Genomic DNA, 19391 nt, shown 5'->3' with positions numbered 1-19391 from the left:
TTAAATTAATTTCAAGAGACTCCTTGTGACCGTACAGCCAATCCTCCATGAAAGTGCTCACATAAAACTGGTATGACCAGGATACTCAAAAAAATGACAGTGATGAAAAAGTATTTTTATTTTTTATACTTACCTAAGAAATAGTAATAAAGAAAAACTTAAAATCTTTAAAAAAACATGGTATCTGTTGAAAAAAAGTAAAAATAAGGTTATAGTGTCATTTAATGAAACAAAACAAGGTAGAAGTGATTGAAACAGAAAGTGAAAGAAAAGAAGACTGAGGGACAGAAAAAGACCGAGACAGAATTATTTGAAAGAAATAATAGCACTCAAAGAATGACTGTCTAAAGAAAAGTAAAGTGAGAGACAAAATGAGAGTATAATCAGTGATAATACACGAAACAAACAGTCTGTAAAATAAACAGACTAAGAATACTGAAATGTCTTAAAGAGATAAATAAAATAAAGGAACAACACTAAGAGAAACAGAGTGAAAAAGAATGAGTAACAGAAGATGAATGGAATAGAAACAGATATGGAGTGTAAGAGAGACGGATAAAGAGAAATGAAGTAGGATGAGAGAACTAAACTATAGATTTAAGTTTGGAAATTGAGCATAATTAATGAAAGCAGAGTAAGGGAACAAATTGGAAGGAACAGTAAAACAAAGAAATTAATATTCAGGAAACAAAGGTGATAAAGGGTCAATAAAGGTGACTCAGTATAAAACAACGTAAGTAACAAACTGAAGAGTTAGATAGACTGAATAGAATATTAACAGAAGAGATGTAAGAGAAACAGCATAGAAAATTTAAAAATGCAAAATGTGCATGAGTTAAAGGGAATAAACATGTCTAAACACCACTAACAAAGGAAGAGGATGAAAGAAATAAGGATAAGAGAGAGGTACACGACACTCTCAGATATGATTAGTTGTACTTACCTTAAAAATGTAATATCTGTGGAAGACAATAAAGAAATCTGTTATAATACATATTTCTAAATCCAATGTAACAAAATAACTTAGACAACATATTAAATGGTTTATTTTTGCTGTCCTCAGATAAATTGATTTTCACTATAAACAGTGATTTCAATACTAATCATCATGTAACAGCGGGGGAAAAAAAACACAATCAAAATGATTGTGTTTAAAAAAAAACGTACAAGATCTCTATACATACTATAAATACCTAGAAAAAAACATGTCTTAAATGTTTTTCTCTAATTCGCAATTTCTTGAGTAAGCACACCACATATTCCACAATTACAAACTAATTAAAGTATACCAGTAACTTTTAATTTCCTATCAACAAATAACCGTGCAACTATGTTCTTAAAACATTTATCTCAAGTCAACATTTTGATATCTCATTTTTTTCCGCGTGGCCAAATACTATGAGTTAATTCGTTATTTTTTGAGTAACTGTCAACAAACTTGCGAGTAAGTATGTTCTAGAAACATTTATCTCAAGTCCACATTTAGATATCTCATACTTTTCCGCGTGGCCAAATAGTATGAGTTAATTCCTTTTTTTTTCCAATCCTTATATCTTGAAGAATATTTCCATATTTAGTATCCTTTGCCTGTCGCATATTTTGAATCAGTTCAGTATATTTGAAATGTGACCATATATTAAAATTTCCAATACTGCCAAGACACTTTCTGGTGTCTTCATGTGTAACAGTTTCAAATACAGATTGTCCTTTCACAGGAGTTAGTTGCAGTAGATCTCCAAAAACTATGACATGTTTCCCTCCAAATAAGACATCATAGTCAGTTTTAAGTACCTGCTGCATTCCTAAATGTACAAAAGCAAGCATTAAATTGGATACCATGCTTACCTCATCAATAATGAGAAGTTTCATTTCTTTAAGAACTCTAGAAACTTCATAACAAGCGTCTCCAGATAGCTTGTGATATTGTAATTTATTTTCATGTTCAACTGGCAGCATCAGTAAGCGATGTAAAGTAATACCTTTAATATTATGTGCTGCCAATCCAGTTGGAGCAGTAACAACACAAGACAACGGTGACTGAGTTCTTTGCTGTAGATATGTAGTAATTCCTTTTATAAGAAAACTTTTCCCTGTTCCAGCTTCTCCACTTACATATAGTCGAATAGGTTCAAATGACATACATGAGCATTCTTTTTTGTCATGACAAAAACCATGCTCAATGTGCTCTGTCACTTCGTCATATATCTGTCTTTGCTCAAGATTAAATTCCTTCTCCAATTCTTCTAAGTTTATTATATCCTCTTGAGCTTGCTGCATTGCTCTTTCTACCTCATCCATGGCAGTGGCTGCTTCATTTCGGATAATTGGTTCTCCTAGTGGATCCTGACTCAACGATGCAGAACTTTGAGTGTCTTGTGAACTTTCTCTAGCAATCTCTGATGCAATTGTTGCTTCTTGCTCTATTTCGTCGTTCAACATTTTGAGATAATTACTAAAAACAGGACATTCTATACTACTTTTTGATGCGTTAAAGGAATCTTCATAACTAACGAAGTCTCCAAGTAGTTCCTCTTCAGTACGCCATGGTTTAAAGAGTTGCAAAAGAGCTAAATAGTAAAATTCTCTTTTGTCTGGATTTTCACAACTCAGTTTTCGGTGATTAATCAGGTGTCCTGTTCTTTGTTTCAGCAGACATCCTTCCTGTCCAATCACAGCGTATATACCTTTTTCCACATTCTCTCTAATATTCCTATTAAAAGTGTATTTTTCAAGTACTTCATACAGACAAATGTTTTCAAGCAGAGTACTTCTATTTGGATAGTATGTATCCAACATATTTGTTTTCAGAATGTCTGTACTGTCTGGTTCTTTCTGTGCTAAATATTCAATTTCTTGCACAGTTTTCAAAACACGGGTTCGTGTTCCTGCAAGACCTAAACTCACCCACAGGATACTTCGAGATTTCGCATAAAGATTTGCTGATGATAATCGATCACAACATTCATATGCGCCAATTTCTCGATGAGATAACATCTTCAAACTGTACGTATTCAATTTCTTGCTTAGGCTCTTTTCATGAGAAATATCTTCCCACATCTTCTTCAGTTCCGTCTTTTCAGATTTTGTGATGTAAGACGTTACATATCGAGCCACAGCAATAGAGTTATCCGCAACATATTGTATATCCATGTTAGCATTCCACATGGTCAAAATGACAGGGTTGTAGGCATTTATATATTTGGACTCTTCACCTCTTCTTAAATTGTATGTATTTTTGGGTGATCTTCTTCTGATATTATGTCGCAAAGTTGACATCAAATTGTTGACTCTTCCTTTTGAAAGCACCGGTCGTGCAAATCCAAAACGACATTTAGTATAGAATTTATCCTTTGATTTGAATTTTCGCAGACAATATTTTCCACAACGATGTCTTTGAAACCGTAACACTTTTCCTCTTAAGTCCTTATCAGTTGTACTGTTAGGTATGTCACAAGTGGCATATTGTTCAATAAAAGACAGTACAGTGTCATTCATAGTAACATGTGAATATGAGGAGCACCTCTTGCTTGATACTCTTTTCTCCAGAAGAAATCCAGAACTTCACCAAGCGGAGGATTTTTCTTGTTTGTAATAAAAGACATCATAGCTTCAAACCTATGATTAAAATATCTGCAAACATTAACCGGATCCAACGAACACAATTCTCCTGGTGTCTTTTAGTTTATATTTTCAATATTTACATTCGCCTCCCGAAGAAAATCAAGAAAATCTTCCCAGGCATACTCTGCACAGCTTAGAGTTAAAAACCATGTTGGTGCTCCCAAGTTTCTTAGAATGCATTTTAAATCTCCATGACAACGGTACCAATACTCATTAGTACCACGCTGACATGCCATTAAATTAATTAGGTGAGAATCCAAAACACTATCTTTCTCTTGCACTTTATCCATAAATTCCTTTGCTGAAACATTTTGCAGATGCACTCCACTTTTTAAGATATGGTTTACTGCATAAGAAAGCCCAGATAAGTCACTCTCAAACAGAAGATGAAACAAATATGGAATACATTGACGAAATCTAGGATCTTCTGCATATAATCTTGTTGTCCGATACTCAGATGCAGGAATCTGCATAGGTCGATCATCATATCGCGCACCTTCACCTGTTGGGAATAACTGTGGAAAACAACGACCTTCCAAACTTTTTTCCCATACACTAATAGGACTTCCTTCTGCTTTTTTCATCTGAAATAACTCAATAGCATTCCCCATTGCTTCTTTCGAATACAGTGGATGAACACTGTAATGTTCATAAATTTCTTCCGTTCTGGACAAGTCGACTTTTTCAATTTGTCCAAAAGACAAATCATTATCCTCTTCTTCACTTACATCCTCTTCTTCTACATACACATTTTTATAGTATTTATTATTTTTGACTAAATACAACGTTGCCTCTTTCACTTTCCTAACATCCACTAAATCTTGCCAGATTTTCTTACTCTTTGTAGGTACACCATTAACTAGAATAACTAGAGGTTCCTTTCTACATTTTCAATACCAATTGTCTCCATATTTTTTTTTAAATCAAGTGGCAAATATACAACTCTACCCTTTAATCCTCTTTGTAAATCTGTAGGATTTAATTTCCCAGCCTTAGGCTCCATACGAACAATAGCCTGAAAAGGATGTACACATTGAATCAGAATAGTCTCATAAGTATTTAAATCCTTCAGTTCCGATGGAATATTTATCAACTCAAGATTATTATATACAGCTCTAGCAGGCATTCTATTTTCATTTAATTTATTATAACAATATTTACAAATACGTTGCTCAAAACCCAAATCAAAATAGTTTTCTACCAGCAAATAAGTCGCAAACTCTCTCCACTGAGTATTATCTTCATCTTCACTTTTTAAATATAAATCAACTAACCTAGTTTGACTTTTGTAATGAATGCGTCGACAACACACACAAGTTAAATTTGGTTTTTCGCCTGCAATCACCTTAAACTTTGTTATTTCCTGTTCAAATTCTTCAGTATTAAACTGTGCAACATTTTCTAACACATTTCCTTCTATAACTATATCAGTTTCTACATTCTCTTCATCTCGAGCAAAATAACGTACCTCAATTTCTGCACAAATATTCTTCACATCTAATGCACATCCATGCAAAAGAGCACTATTTAACTCTTTAAGTTTAAGTGCTGGACTTTTTGCATAATACATCTTTCTAACTAATTTTCTCATTTTGGTATGATGCACTGCTAACATCCTGAAGTGATGAAAAACACTCTGGCATATTTTTTTAGAAAGACAAGCCAGAGAATGGCCTTGCAAACCTGTTTTTTCTCTCACTCTGCAACGATCTAATTCTTGCAACATTACAATTTTTTTTTAGACTTTCCTTAGTGTACTTACGTAAGAAATTGCGAAAGAAATCAATTGAATCCTGTCGTACACTGCAAATACTGCTACAATTCCAACTATAAACAGGAGCATGAACACGTCCCTGTAAAACTTCTCCACCTATTTCCCCTTCTGGATTTGTGACCTCAATTTTCTCTTTCTCAATAGGACAGCCATCCTTCACTTCATACGCTCGACCACTGGTGTCAACTGTATGCAACAAGTCGTTACTTTGAAAGTAACTCTCTTCATTAAAAAATGGCTCAGAATTTGAAGTATGCATCCATTTACCAGAAAAGATTTTACAAAAATTACTTCTATTTATGTGTCTCTTCCATTTACTCTTAGCTTTTAAAACTCTGATTGCCTTATTTAGTGTATTTATTCTTTTAAGCACTAAAATAAACATTTTTTTTTGTCTCAAACGCATCATCCACAACTTTCTCTATATATTTTTTATCTTATAAAAAGCAGATTTCCTTTTAGAAACTTTTTCCTTTTTCAATAAATTCAAAACTACTCTCTTATGAAACATACGTTTCCTTATTTCCGCAAACTGATTAGTACGTCTTTTACTGTACATACTTTCCTCACCACTGATTTCAGACACAATTTTCTTTTTTCTTCCATTTCTCCTTGTAGATACTGAAAACTGTTTTTCCTTTTCAACATTATCCAATTGAGTTTTCCTTTGACACAATTTTTTCAAAAAATCCTTGCTGCTCTTACCAGGAGCACTCTTGTTTTTCTCCGTCCTTTGTTGATTAGATAAATCTTGTGGTTCTTTCCTCTTCAAATGGTATGTCTTTTTATACAGCTTTCTTTTTTCATTTCTGGTCGGCATAGTGATTGATGTTTGTGATATAAATGACAATCTGTTTGGGAAAAAGTTAAAAAATATTATAGACCCCTACTACCATATAAATTACAAATAATAACCACTGCTTCATTTTATAACTACAATAAAAACAAAGAAACAGTCTCTGGTCAGAGTAGGAAATCCTATAGTGAATATTGTTTCTAAATTTATGACACTCCATACCTGTGTTATCATTATACATGTATTTTATGAATGTAATTTTTCAGGCATATAAGTACTATACTAATTTTCAAGCATTGTAGGTGTTCCTAATGCTTTTAATTTTTTTTACTTTAATCTGTTACACACCTCATCAAAACTTTTACTATCATTCTCAAAAAAGAGAATACCAATGAATAGTACAACAATCATGTTGTCAAGTTTTTTTTCATACAAAAATAATTTTATTGATTTAATAATTCGTATTCCAGAAGCACATGTAGCATCATTTCATCAGATACTTCATTAATATTATTTTCTTCTTGCAAATTCTCTTCTTCTTCCCCTTCCACCATTTCTAAGTATGAACTATCAAAACTGCAGTCCCAAAAGTCCTCATTTTCTGTTCCATTTTCGTCTTCAAATATTTCTTGTAATAATTCTTCAATAAGTTCAGTTGCCATTTCAAAATGGACATTTATATTTTCTGAAGATTGTTCCATTTTACTACTTCCTTTCTATCTTCTGTGTCCTTTTAAGAAAATATAAAGACTAAATTATATCTTTCTTATGATTAGATGACCAAAAATTACCGTTACTAATCTTTAAACTATATACATTTTCATACTTTTTAAGACATTAACTACATAGATTAAGATAGCACCTTCCTCTTTATTTTACAAAGAAACTGACACTTTGATCCTACACATTAACACTATTCCTTTTAATTTTTCTAATTGAAATTGTGCTGTAAAAACACATTTCAGTGTGAAATTTGTTTTCAGGATTTGTGTGCTGTAGAACTATTTATACACTTTCTAATTTATTTGTAGGGATCTATTTTCAGAGTTCACCACTACAAACTATGATTCAAACTGTATGCAAACTGAAGGAGTGACTCACAATATACCAATTAAAACATTCACTAAACAGATTGCTACTTCCACAAAGGCTGTTGCTTTTACCTTTAAACAGCATACTCAACATGTAAATTTCATCTAATGTAAAACATTTCATCATAACCATATGAAACCACATTCATCCGCGACTCGTGGAGGGAATTATGTTGGGGCAGGGGACCGAAAAACCTGGATATAGATAATTTCTAGTAAATACATAATTTAATTATTGAAATGAATTTTGTAGTGCGCACTGCATTGCAAAATACGATGCTGTGTACACTACAAAATTCGTTTTATTAATTGAATTGTATACTTACCTGCAATTATCTATATCCCAGATGTTAGATCTCTCCACCCTACACCTCCCCCTCCCTCCCTCCCTGCCCCACCGTAAGTCCCTCCACAGCCTCCGACTGACCACATCATAATACACCTGTGCAAATCCATATAATACAGTGCAAATAGATAGTATAGTCACAGAAATGCATCAGAAATGGCCATCACGCCAACAGCCATATCATAATAGACCTCTATAAATCAAGAAAAATGACTGTACACAAATGATACAGCATAAGTTAGAGAGATAATAATGACTTAGCAAAAATTAAATCACCTAAACAGCAAACTCTTACAATCAAAGAATAGATGAACCCAAACTACATAGAAAATAACACATGAACCCGGCCCATAAAAAGATACTACCAACAAACAATGGAACCGTATTTCAAAATACATATGTACTGCAAGCAGGTACAGACATGTTTAAAATAGAAATTAAAATCCTCCTGCAAAAGAGAAGCAGTGCCAATGTTCTTAAAAATCTTGCTTATTATGGTAATCTGCACAAAAATAAATTGTCATTTAAAAAATTTCAACTCACCTGTAAAAAAGAATTTGGTCATTGTATTCTCTCACGTTCACTTCAGGTTGTTGCTTTTCAGCACCAAACACTCTTAAAAAAAAATAAACAACTAAATTTTAGTTAACATATTACAGACATATTTATTAGACAACATACACCCATTCTGCCAAATTTCATGCCTAACAAATACATTCCCTAATTTTCTATCCAATATATATCCTAAAGCCTAAGTTTAATATTTCTTTGTGAAACACATTTAATTACCAAATTTTTCACCCACAATTTTTTAAAATCAATCATCATTTACAGTATAATCTACCACACATTGCCAGGATACTACATGCAATATTTATGATATGCACTGCTACACAGCCTTACTTAGTATATTTGTTTCCTAAATACATGTACATTATGTGCAGGGTATTTTTTAACAAAATGGCGCTCAACACTTCCTGATTTCCTCCGAATCGAATCTTTACAGACGTTAATCAGCAAATCACAATGCCGCTCACGCACAGCCGCATAAGTGACTGAAAAGGCAAAAGTGTCTACGCATTGAATGTGGAAAACCGAGAAACAATCGTGTATGATCAAAAGGAAACGTGGTTCGTAAATAAAATTTAATGGTGCAAAGGGAGAGGAGACATGAAGATAGTTTCAGGACTTTAACTTTTGTAATTTTGCCTTTTTTTCAAAATTGCAAAAATTTACAGTTTCGGAATTGTGATTTGCTGCTTAACGTCTACCAACATTCGAATCGGAGTAAATGAGGAAGTGTTGACCGCAATTTTGTTAGTGCGAGTGAATATATTCTACAGAACAAAGGGTTAGAACATGGAAAGGGGAGAAGATACAGATTATCTAACCGGGTAGTTTTTCTCAGGAGGTGCAGTATACACCCTGAACGCGAAAACAAAATTTTTTTTTCTTTGAAAAAAATGTTACAGGGTGCGCGCACTCGATCGCGCACCCCTATTTACAAGACTGAAGACTACGTGGTTTGTAAATAAAATTTAATGGTGCAAACGGAGAGGAGACTTGAACATAGTTTCAGGTCTTTAAGTTTTATAATTTTGCCTATTTTTCAAAATTGCAAAAATTTACAGTTTGAGGAATTGTCATTTGCTATTTAACGTCTGTCAACATTCGAATCGGAGGAAATCAGGAAGTGTTGACCGCCATTTAGTTAGTGCGAGTGAATATATTCTACTGAACAAAGGGTTAGAACATGGAAAGGGGAGAAGGTACAGATTATCTAACCGCATAGGTTTCCTCAGGGGGTGCAGTATAGACCCTGAACGCGAAAAGACCATTTTTTTTCTGAAAAAAGTTGCGGGGTGCGCGCACTCGATCGCGCACCCCTCTTTACAAGACTGTGGACTATTGCCTTTCACACAGATTAATAGCTGCACAAGTTAAATAAACCTTAATTTACTCCTCTCAATAATGTTCATCAAACTTCAACTTACAGTCCCGCTGACACTACAACAATATTCTCATACCTAAGTTTCTTAAAAATTAAAAAGTGTTCCACACTAAATGTAACTTTCTTTAAAGGTTTTCCGTTCCGTTACTACACTACACTCACCTAACATCATCTCATGCGTCACTTCTCCACTAATCATAAGTACACAGTGTCAAAAATATCAATACCGCACATAATTGATCACATCCAGGCACTACCAATTGCATGACTTATTTAACAGGAAGCGCTGTAATGTTGCATGTGTTTTCAAAGGTACACCGGTACCTCCTATAATGCCGAATTTTACCTTAATACTCAGCAGTGATTATTTATTTACAAGCAATGTGAACTACTTTGAGTTTTTAAACGACAAGCCTTACTCTATAATAGTCACTCTGCTTATATCTCTCTGTAAAAATGTAGTTTATCCACCCCCGCATGAGAACCTTGATGTTTCCGTCTGGCCGCGAAATCCGGCCTTGAACTGAAAGTTCCATCCCCAGACTTGAACAACAGCCTTATTGTCACAAAATCAAGCTACCCGAGCATCTGTTCACAAACAAATCTCATTCACTTAGCTAACACTCGCAGAAAACTGCATACCTTATTAAATAGTGACCTTCCTTTACAATTTTATGAGGTGACTCTCATAATCTTTAACGCTCCTCCACTTCCCAGCTGGGCTATTTTTTTTGCAACTACTAACCAATGGTTTGGTGATTTTTTTGCACCAAATTATTTAAAGGCATTCTGCTACTCTTTACTCAATACTCTCTGATCTATGTTTCTGAACTTCCTCATCTACTACCAGCAGCTGTTACTTTTGTATTCCTATTTTCTTTATTACAAAATGGAGGTCCGTCCTGTCTTCGTAAACGAGCTGGAGCACTTAGAACTGTTTCGCCACAAGATGCTTGAGTACTATGGCATCCTACCACTCGCGACTTTGAGTGCATCATAAGGATTATCATTTCAATTTTCCTATTTCACCTGTGTGCAGCCTGTATTTCATTGCATGAGCTGTGATTTCATGTGGGCCCTGGACTTATGTCTCTGCAACTCAGTACCTCCTGAAGTGAATTACAATCATCTCATGAATCCATTACTTGATCATGAACAGCTTTGTTCCGACGGAGGGATTATGGCCTTTGCAGCGATACATGGAGTTCTGGGTCATTGGAATATATTCGCAGCAGCGCAAGATTTCTTGGCACACAGCTACATTGAAAATTCACCGAGTTGTCCTCTGATGGTACTAGAGGCTCCGGTAATTAAAGAACATGTATGTTCATTTCCTCTTTTCAATTGGATGGCTGACTTGTTTTCGAACGATAACAATGACTTTCTTTTAGACGCGGTTGCCACTTACTTTGCCTATTCAATGGAAGGATGACTGTTATGCAAGCCATTGATATCTTGACTGTTTTTTCCCTTCCTTTTTTTCTTATTATTTTTTTATTTTTATGTTTTATATAAACAGACCTATTGGCTTTACTAACATTGGACATTGCAATTTCCTGCTGGTGAGATTTTTTTATTTTATGTGGAGTTAATTTTTTTTCCACACCTACTCGATTTTGTTCAAAACATTTCATGATGCTTTAATTTCAACAAATCACTAGCTTATGTTATCTTATCTAATTTGAAATATTCTCGAAGCAAGGCTGCGTAAAATATGGTTAAATGTGCCCTGATAAATGTGTATAGTTACAATGACTTTTTATATCGTTTATCACCATTTTCCCTTTCTACTCCAATTTCCGCCTTACACACATATGTGCTGTTTTTGTTTTATGCCTATTGAAAGATTTTTGATTCATAACTGAAAAGTATATGATTACACTGATATTACCCATGCTTATCAACCTGTATGTTACATCGAGTACTGAAACCTTACAGAAAATTATCTCAATACAGTAGTTGTTCTGAGTACTAATTTTCAAACGTACCGGCAGATAACATACATGCACCTCCAGCCAAGTTCTCGCTTTTGGCGCGTTTTTCATTTCCTTTCACAATACCATACAACAAGCTTGTTAGTGCTTCATATGCAGAAAACTAATTGTTAATGAGGTGATGTTTAACCACTAGCATTTTCATATATGATTACTGAACTTAAAATCAAAAGACACCTTCTTGCATGCAATATAATTTAATATATTTGATTGCGGGGCTGTACAATATGTTTTTTTAACGTTATTCATTTTGCTTCATACTACATTTCCATCATTTGTGTTGTATGGACTAGTAACTATGCCCACTACTTTCTTTATAATATCTTTACTTGTATTAGATAAAAAACTTCGCTTCAAAGCACTGCATCAGTGAATAAATATTTCAAATATATACGTTCCCTCTTTTAACCCATATTCACAACTGAAATAATGTATACTAAAACTGTATTCATGTGTTTGACGTAATCTCAGCTGTACTCAATTCATGTTTTCTTTTGTCAACCTGAATTATTCATAGTTCAACCCGCTGGCCTGCGACGGTCAGTCAAGCCTTTCTTTGCGAGTTGTGAACCATAGCATCAATCGTACCTCTGGCAAAAAAATTATTTATTACTGTAACGAAGCACCGCCGCAGTTGTGGTTCACTCAGACTGTTAATCACTGCTCCCCCGCTTCCACAAAGCACACGCTATCTCGTATTTCAGTACTTATCACCCTTTCATCTCCACTATAACAAACACGTCTTTGCCAGCCATCAGACAACAAAGTGAAAAACCAAAGGGACTAAGAAGTGAAACACAACAAACCCTCAGCTCTGTGGTGCCCACCGAGCGGTAATTCTAAAACTCGACATACACTGACTAACGCTTCCAAAAACCATCTCAATTATATAAATAATATTTTCGAAACCTGCCAAGTACTTTGATGCGACTATCTGTGTCTGCCTGCAGAACAAACTTCCTCAGCCCAGACTGAACGCACACACACACACATACACACACACTAAGATAACACAAAGCAACTGATACGGAAAGCAGGAGTAAGATGAAAATACAGTCAAACGGCGGAACACAGAAACCTCTATTTACATTCGGTCTTCTACATCAATTTATGAAGGCATATACTCCACGAACCTGTGTACAACCTCATGGTCACAATTTTTCATTTGATTGTACTGAGACACCTCTCCTTCTCACCCCACCCCCACCAGTGCATCCCTCGGCCACAAACCACACTGTAATTTTTTCCTCAAACTTAAAGTTTAAAATACCTAAAGCATTCCCACTTTTTATCACATATAATCTACCATTTCTCTCTCTACCTGCATTATCTGTGTCTCTGCTAATTCCTTTTTTTTGATCTGTAACCAACTTTACAAATTATGTACAAACGCTCCCAAATCTCAATTAATTTCTGTCTATTTTATTACATTTTATATTCCGTTTATTCAGTATACCACAAATACATTCAAAACTATAATTCACACTTCAAAGAAAGTGAAAAAACGGCGCACAACCCCTATTAACTGGACACAACTTCACCCCCTCCACCCCTCACTCACGTCTGCTGTGGAAGCCCAAGATAACATACATCCCAGATACACACAGATCCGCACCTGAACGTTTCACATCTCTATAAAGAACCATTTGAATGTTAATTAGGCCTTGCACTTGTTTTACCCATTCTAAGAGCCCCTCCACCTTTACTCTACCTACAGATTACACGTTCATGTCCCCCTATAAAAAATCATTTTTTTTCGTCGTCCCCCCCAAATTTCGTTGCAGATCCGTCTCTAACTGACATTTAATTCATAAACCTACCAGTAGTGGATAGCATAAAAACATGACTGAAGTCCACTAACCTTAATCAAATTTAAAAAACACAGTAGTTGAAAACATATAAAACCGTAACAAAGTCAAAAATGTGGTTGCTTAGACACTGTAAGTCAAATAATCAAATATAGTGATCAAACCACATTTAACGGTACATCATAAAACAAACAGTTATACACTCACCTTTAGCAATGCTTTATAAGATGTAGAACAATGATAGTAGCAAAACGATAGCCGTTTGACGGAGCTCTCAATAATACTTCTATCACTGCAACCAAAGAATAATGGCAGAGATTTCCTGTCAATACAGACTCATATATGTCTCTCCAACCAATCATATTTGTTCCCGCACAATTTCATAATCAAATTAACATTTCAGTTGGTTATCCTTTCAATATTTTCAAAGTCACATAAAGGTCACCCTTCACCCTCTGCCTTCTCTGGCTGTTACCATGGTAACAGCTCATTCTGCACCTGGCTGAAGGCACAGGTCAAAAGTTCATATCTCAACGTTCTAAATCAAAGCAATAAGGCGCAATTCCCTGCAAACACACCTGCCTATCCACTGTTTTTTTACATTTCTTTTTTTCCACAACCAATAGAACATTTCGTTTTAAAAAAACAGTAACATACAACGTAGTCTTCAATCTTGAGGTATATCAATCAACCAATCATTTTCAGTTTTTCATCAACACGACACCTCATACACTTTTTTATCGTGACTTTCACCATCTACTTGCCATTCCACTTCAAGAACCCATCGGAGTACTACTGCATCTGCCTTGAAAATGAAGTTTTGGCTTGTAGGACACAGTTATATTCACTGGAGTGAAAAATATGCTGCAAACAGACGAATTTCTAACCTTGACTTACCAAATGTGCAAATTACGTGGATTGGCCAAAGAGGATTAAGATGTCACCAATTGATACCATTGGTGAAAACTTTTATGCATCTCCCTGAACCTAACCTGATAATTGTGCACTGTGGTGGAAATGATCTAGGCACATTAACAGGGGTAGGTCTGGAAATGCTTCTAAAAGACACCTTTCGTCAATTGATGTCACTTTTTCCTCGAACTGTCTTTGTGTATTCAAATATATGCCAAAGACTTCGTAGTCCACAAATTGAGAAAGCAAGGAAACATGTAAATAAATCTGTTTCTGCTTTCCTCAGAGAATATAACATGGGTTCTATATACAACAACAACCTGCGTTTCAACATGGAAGGCATCTATCGGAGAGATGGTGTTCATTTCACGGATGAGGGAAATAGAATTTTCCTCTGTAACATGAGACTCTGCATCGGAACTTACATATAAGTGCAGAAAAAACTCAATTAACACAAGGGCTCTTTTAAGAGCCACCTTAGATCTAAACACTCAAACTTGTAATTTATCTCCATCTTTCTTTATGTTTTTTGTTCGCCGTGCGCGACCGGGTGTGCGCACCACGTAACTTTTTTGCAAAAAAAGCTACTTTTAGACTTTCGGCATCCTTAATAAACCGCTCAAGAAACCTACAGTCTCCACCCTGCTCCCTTTGCATTCTCTCCACTATAGTTTTTCACAGTCTTGTAAATAGGGGTACGCGACTGAGTGCGCGCACCCCGCAACTTTTTTAACAAAAAAAAAATGTTCTTTTCGCGTTCAGGGTCCATACTGCACCCCCTGAGAAAACCTACCCGGTCAGACAATCTCTACCTTCTCCCCTTTCCATGTTCTAACCCTTTGTTCTGTAATATATATTCACTCGCACTAACAAAATGGCGGACAACACTTCCTGATTTCCTCCGAATCGAATGTTGACAGACGTTAAACAGCAACTCACAATGCCGCTTGCGCACACCCGCATAGGTGCGCGCACCCGTGCGCTCTTACAGATATATAACTGATTTCAACTTTAATTTTCTCAGCAACTACTGAACGGAGTTACACCATTTAAACAAAAGCGTGATCTGCGGCCCACACTCTACCTTTCTACCAAATTTCTTATAAATCCATTCAGCCGTTTGAGCTGTAGCCGTGTCTAAACGTCCTATGGAAAATAACATGGGAAAAACACGTTTTCGGACCCTCCTTTTATCTCAGCCCCCACTTGACGAATCCCCCCAAAACTTTCACAGAAGGAGCGCAGCGGACCGAGCCATCGTCTTTGAGAAATTCGCAAAGATTCGTCCACCGGGGCCAAAGTTAATCCAAATAGAATGTTGCGGATTTCCTATGGAAACTAGGTCCTAACTATAACTACCTACTGGCGACCGCCAGTAGGTAATATATATATATATATATATATATATATATATATGTAATCCAAGATGCCCTGAAGCAGCAGGAGGGCACACGACGGTACTCAGCAACAGCTTTCAAAGATGCAGCCTGTCTTTCTCCTCCACCTCATAAGTAAATCGCCAACGCGTTTCGGGGACTAACACCCCCTTCTTCCTGGGCCAGGAAGAAGGGGGTGTTAGTCCCCGAAACGCATTGGCGATTTACTTATGAGGTGGAGGAGAAAGACAGGCTGCATCTTTGAAAGCTGTTGCTGAGTACCGTCGTGTGCCCTCCTGCTGCTTCAAGGCATCTTGGATTACATATATATATATATATATATATATATTGTATTCCAAGGTGCCCTAAAGCATTCGAGATATAATATCTTTTTTTTGTTGTTGTTGTTTTTAAATATATCAATTAAAATGCCATACAATTTAAACGTATCTTATCTTGGTGTCAGTGCTACTCATCTGACCACAAGCATAGAATTAGCAAATTAAATTATATGAAATTTAGATTTGTAGAGAGCTCACTAATACCCGAGTGTGTCTAAGCGTGGCAGCTCTGCTGTGCGGGTGACCGGAGGGTATGTTACATTGGTGCGAACTCGCTAGTTGTTAAAGAGTCTTGTTTTTAAGAGCTGGCGGAACGCCAAATGATTGCTTTCCATCTTGAGTGTCCGGGGAGTGAGTTCCACAATCTAGCTGAACCCGCAACAAAACTTCTCCCCCCCATGCAGTTTTGGCCTTAGGGATTACCAGATTTAAGGACGCTGAGTGGAGCTGCCTCTCCGTGACATACCACCTGAGTCTGAGTGTAAAGTAATCGGGGCCAAGACCATGCAGTGCTTTAAAGGTGATGCAGAGGGCCTTGAATTAGATTTGTCTTTTAACTGGTAACCAGTGCAACAACGGAAGGGCATGAGCCACTGATTGATGTTTTGGGATGGCAAGCAGCAGAAGAGCTGCTGCATTTTGGAGGACCTGCATTTTATTAAGGAATTGTGAATGTATATTAAGGAACAGCCGCTGCAATAATCAATTCTTGACCGGATACGTGCTGCAACCACCGCTTTTTGAAGCTCCTTTAGAATGTGAGGTAACATTTTCCTGACAGTCTTAATCGTGAAAAAACAGGAGGATGTGACCGCATTAATTTGCCCCTCGAAGGATAGCCTAGTGTCAAAATAAACCCCTACGTTTTTCAACTTGGAAACTGAAATCAGGATTTCTCCCAGTTCCTGTGGCCACCAGCTTTGTTACCAGAAGGCTGTGTCATGTCCAAAGAGAAGGACCTCGGTTTTTCCTGTGTTAAGCTTCAGGCAGTTTTGGGACATCCAGTGTCCAACCTCATGCATGCAGTCATGAAATCTCGATGCGGTGTCGGTCGGGTCTCCTGCAAAGGATGCCACAATTTGCGTGTTGTCGGCATATGACACCATCATAAAGCCGAAGGACTTTATGAGTGTGCAGAGGGGAGTGACATAAAGGTTGAAAAGTGTCAGACTCAGCGAGGAGTCCTGCGGCACCCCGCAAGGAAAAGTGAACCTGTATCCACCAAGCTCCACCAATTGCTCCCTATCACTGAGAAAGGACTTCAGTAGAGCCAAAGCTCTGCCCCTGATACCCACAGAAGAGTCAACTTATAAGAAGACCGTGATCAACCGTGTCAAAGGCTGCCGAGAGGTCCAGCAGGATCAAGACTGTCTTCCCGCCTTTGTCCAGGACCTCTCTTATTTTCTCCGACACATTAATCAATGCCAGCTCAGTGCTGTGTTGACTTCCAAACCCATATTGAGAGCTGTCTAGAAGTGTATTATCATTAATAAACTGGGTTAGCTCTATATTCTTGGCCTTCTCCATGATCTTGGCTGGGAAAGGTAGTCTAGAGATTAGCCTGTAGCTGTTCGGATCTTTATTGTCCATATTTGTTTTTTTCAGCGGGGGAGAATGGATGCCCTCTTCCATTGTAAAGGGAAATACCCATCGGACAGTAAACGGTTAAAGATTTCTTTAAGAGAGTTGGCTATAACCTCCGGGGCCAAGTGAAGAACTTTCAGGGGGCTTGGCTACCAGGGTCATCCCGATCTTGTCTAACTGAGAATCGTCATGACCTGGGCATCCGAGATGGGATTGAACGACTTAAGGCTAGGGATAATGACTGCTGGAGTACCTGGGCAGCTTGATCCCTCAGATGTAGTGGTGGTGGGTCCCTCAGTACGCCCTTCCACCACCCGATGGGTGGAGAAGGAGTCTGAGACTACATTAAGTTTTGCCTGAAAGAAGTCTGCTAGCACACTGCAGAATTCTTGATCTACACCTGTATTTTTCTGTACGGGGAGTTTGCTCAGCTTCTGTACTGTGGAGAAGAGCTACTTTGCGGAATTGAGGGAGGTCCTAATTTTAAAAGAAAAATAGTACTTTTTTGTGGTTCGAATTTTTGTTTTATACTCAGCAATGGCTTTTTTATAGGCGATCTTGTCGTCATGGTTACAATGCGTGCGCCATTTCCTTTCCAGCGTTCGACAGGCTTGTTTCTGACGTCTGAGATTATATTCAAACCATGGCTCAGAGGGGGAGGGCCTTTTGTTGGTTATAGGTTTTAAAGGTGCTATTGTACTTAAGTTATTGGTAATCCAGTTATGGTAGGTGTTAGTGGCCTCATCAGGTTCACTGGGAGGCCAAGTTTGGAATAATGCAGGTGGGTCTTAAGAGTTTCTGGGATTAATTTGTGCCAAGGAAGTTTCAGCGAATTAGGTAGGAGGGATGGTGCTGGCTGAACTGCAGCTTCTTGACAGATGCTAAATATCACAGCTGAGTGGTCAGACCATGCTACAGGGATGATAGAGGAGATTTTAAGATAGGGGTGATCTGAGAAAATGCAGTCCACAGCATGGACAGCCATATGGGTAGGGCTATTCACTAGCTGTAGTAGGCCTGCGCTTCCCAAAAGGTCGAAGAAAGCTACAGCGTCTTTTGATGCTGCATTGTCAAGGTGAAGGTTAAAGTCCCCTAAGATGGTAACATCAGGAAAGAGGACGTTAATGTCCAGCAGTTGGCTCCTGTTGTACTGAAAGGATGCACTAGGGCCTGGGGTCTACACAATAATACCCCATTAAAGGAATACCGACTGGTCGGGGTGATTTTGAAGACCAGTGCTTCCCAGTTCAGAACAGCTTGCAGAGGCTCAAGGGTGACTTTCAGATTTTCCTGGGAGAAAAAACTGGTGAGTTTTTTTAGCAGTGACCTGGCATTGACAAGCGTTGGTTTAAAACGCCTGGCGGCTTTCCTCGAAGCGATTAGGTCAGTTTTGTAGGTTTTGAGCAAGGCGGTGTAGGGGTTACTATGGAAGGGAGTATACCTTTAATTTCAAGGTTTGTCAGAGTAAGTCGGCATTGAGGGCACATCCTTGAAGTCAGAGGGTGCAGAGGTTTTACATTAGGGACGGGACAATGTTTGCAAGAGTCTCATATTTGTATCAGCTCATCTTGTGAATACTGCTGCAGTTTAAATGCAAAATTGGCAGAGTGGCTGGCACTGAGCGCAGTTTGAGCGCGGATGGGCGCAGACGGGCTTGCCTTTGGCATGCAGTCGGTGCACCAGCGACACACCCGCTGCATGCGTCCACTGCATATCAGTGGTGCCATTCCAATTAAATACTGGAAAAAGTGGAACAGAGGGCAGAAGGGCACACAAAATGAGGGAAACACACACACA

At 37.4% G+C, this 19391-nt stretch overlaps 1 protein-coding gene and 1 long non-coding RNA gene across 2 annotated transcripts in view; one reads left to right on the top strand and one right to left on the bottom strand.

The window, feature by feature from the left end:
- WFIKKN2 (WAP, follistatin/kazal, immunoglobulin, kunitz and netrin domain containing 2) overlaps window positions 1-19391 on the top strand; it is a 343688-nt gene that overhangs the window by 134566 nt on the left and 189731 nt on the right. The window lies entirely within an intron of this gene.
- The window catches only part of LOC144770147 (uncharacterized), a 36106-nt gene continuing 23498 nt past the window's right edge, over window positions 6784-19391 (bottom strand). Inside the window, exons 2-3 of the long non-coding RNA XR_013598812.1 lie at window positions 8172-8243; window positions 6784-6921 (exon numbers count right to left, since the gene is read on the bottom strand). This is a non-coding gene — a long non-coding RNA (uncharacterized LOC144770147). The remainder of the gene's footprint in view (window positions 6922-8171; window positions 8244-19391) is intronic.

This window comes from Lissotriton helveticus, chromosome 7, assembly GCF_964261635.1.
Source record: "Lissotriton helveticus chromosome 7, aLisHel1.1, whole genome shotgun sequence".
NCBI classification, from domain to species: Eukaryota; Metazoa; Chordata; class Amphibia; order Caudata; family Salamandridae; genus Lissotriton; species Lissotriton helveticus.
This window is presented reverse-complemented; position numbering and strand designations above follow the sequence as displayed.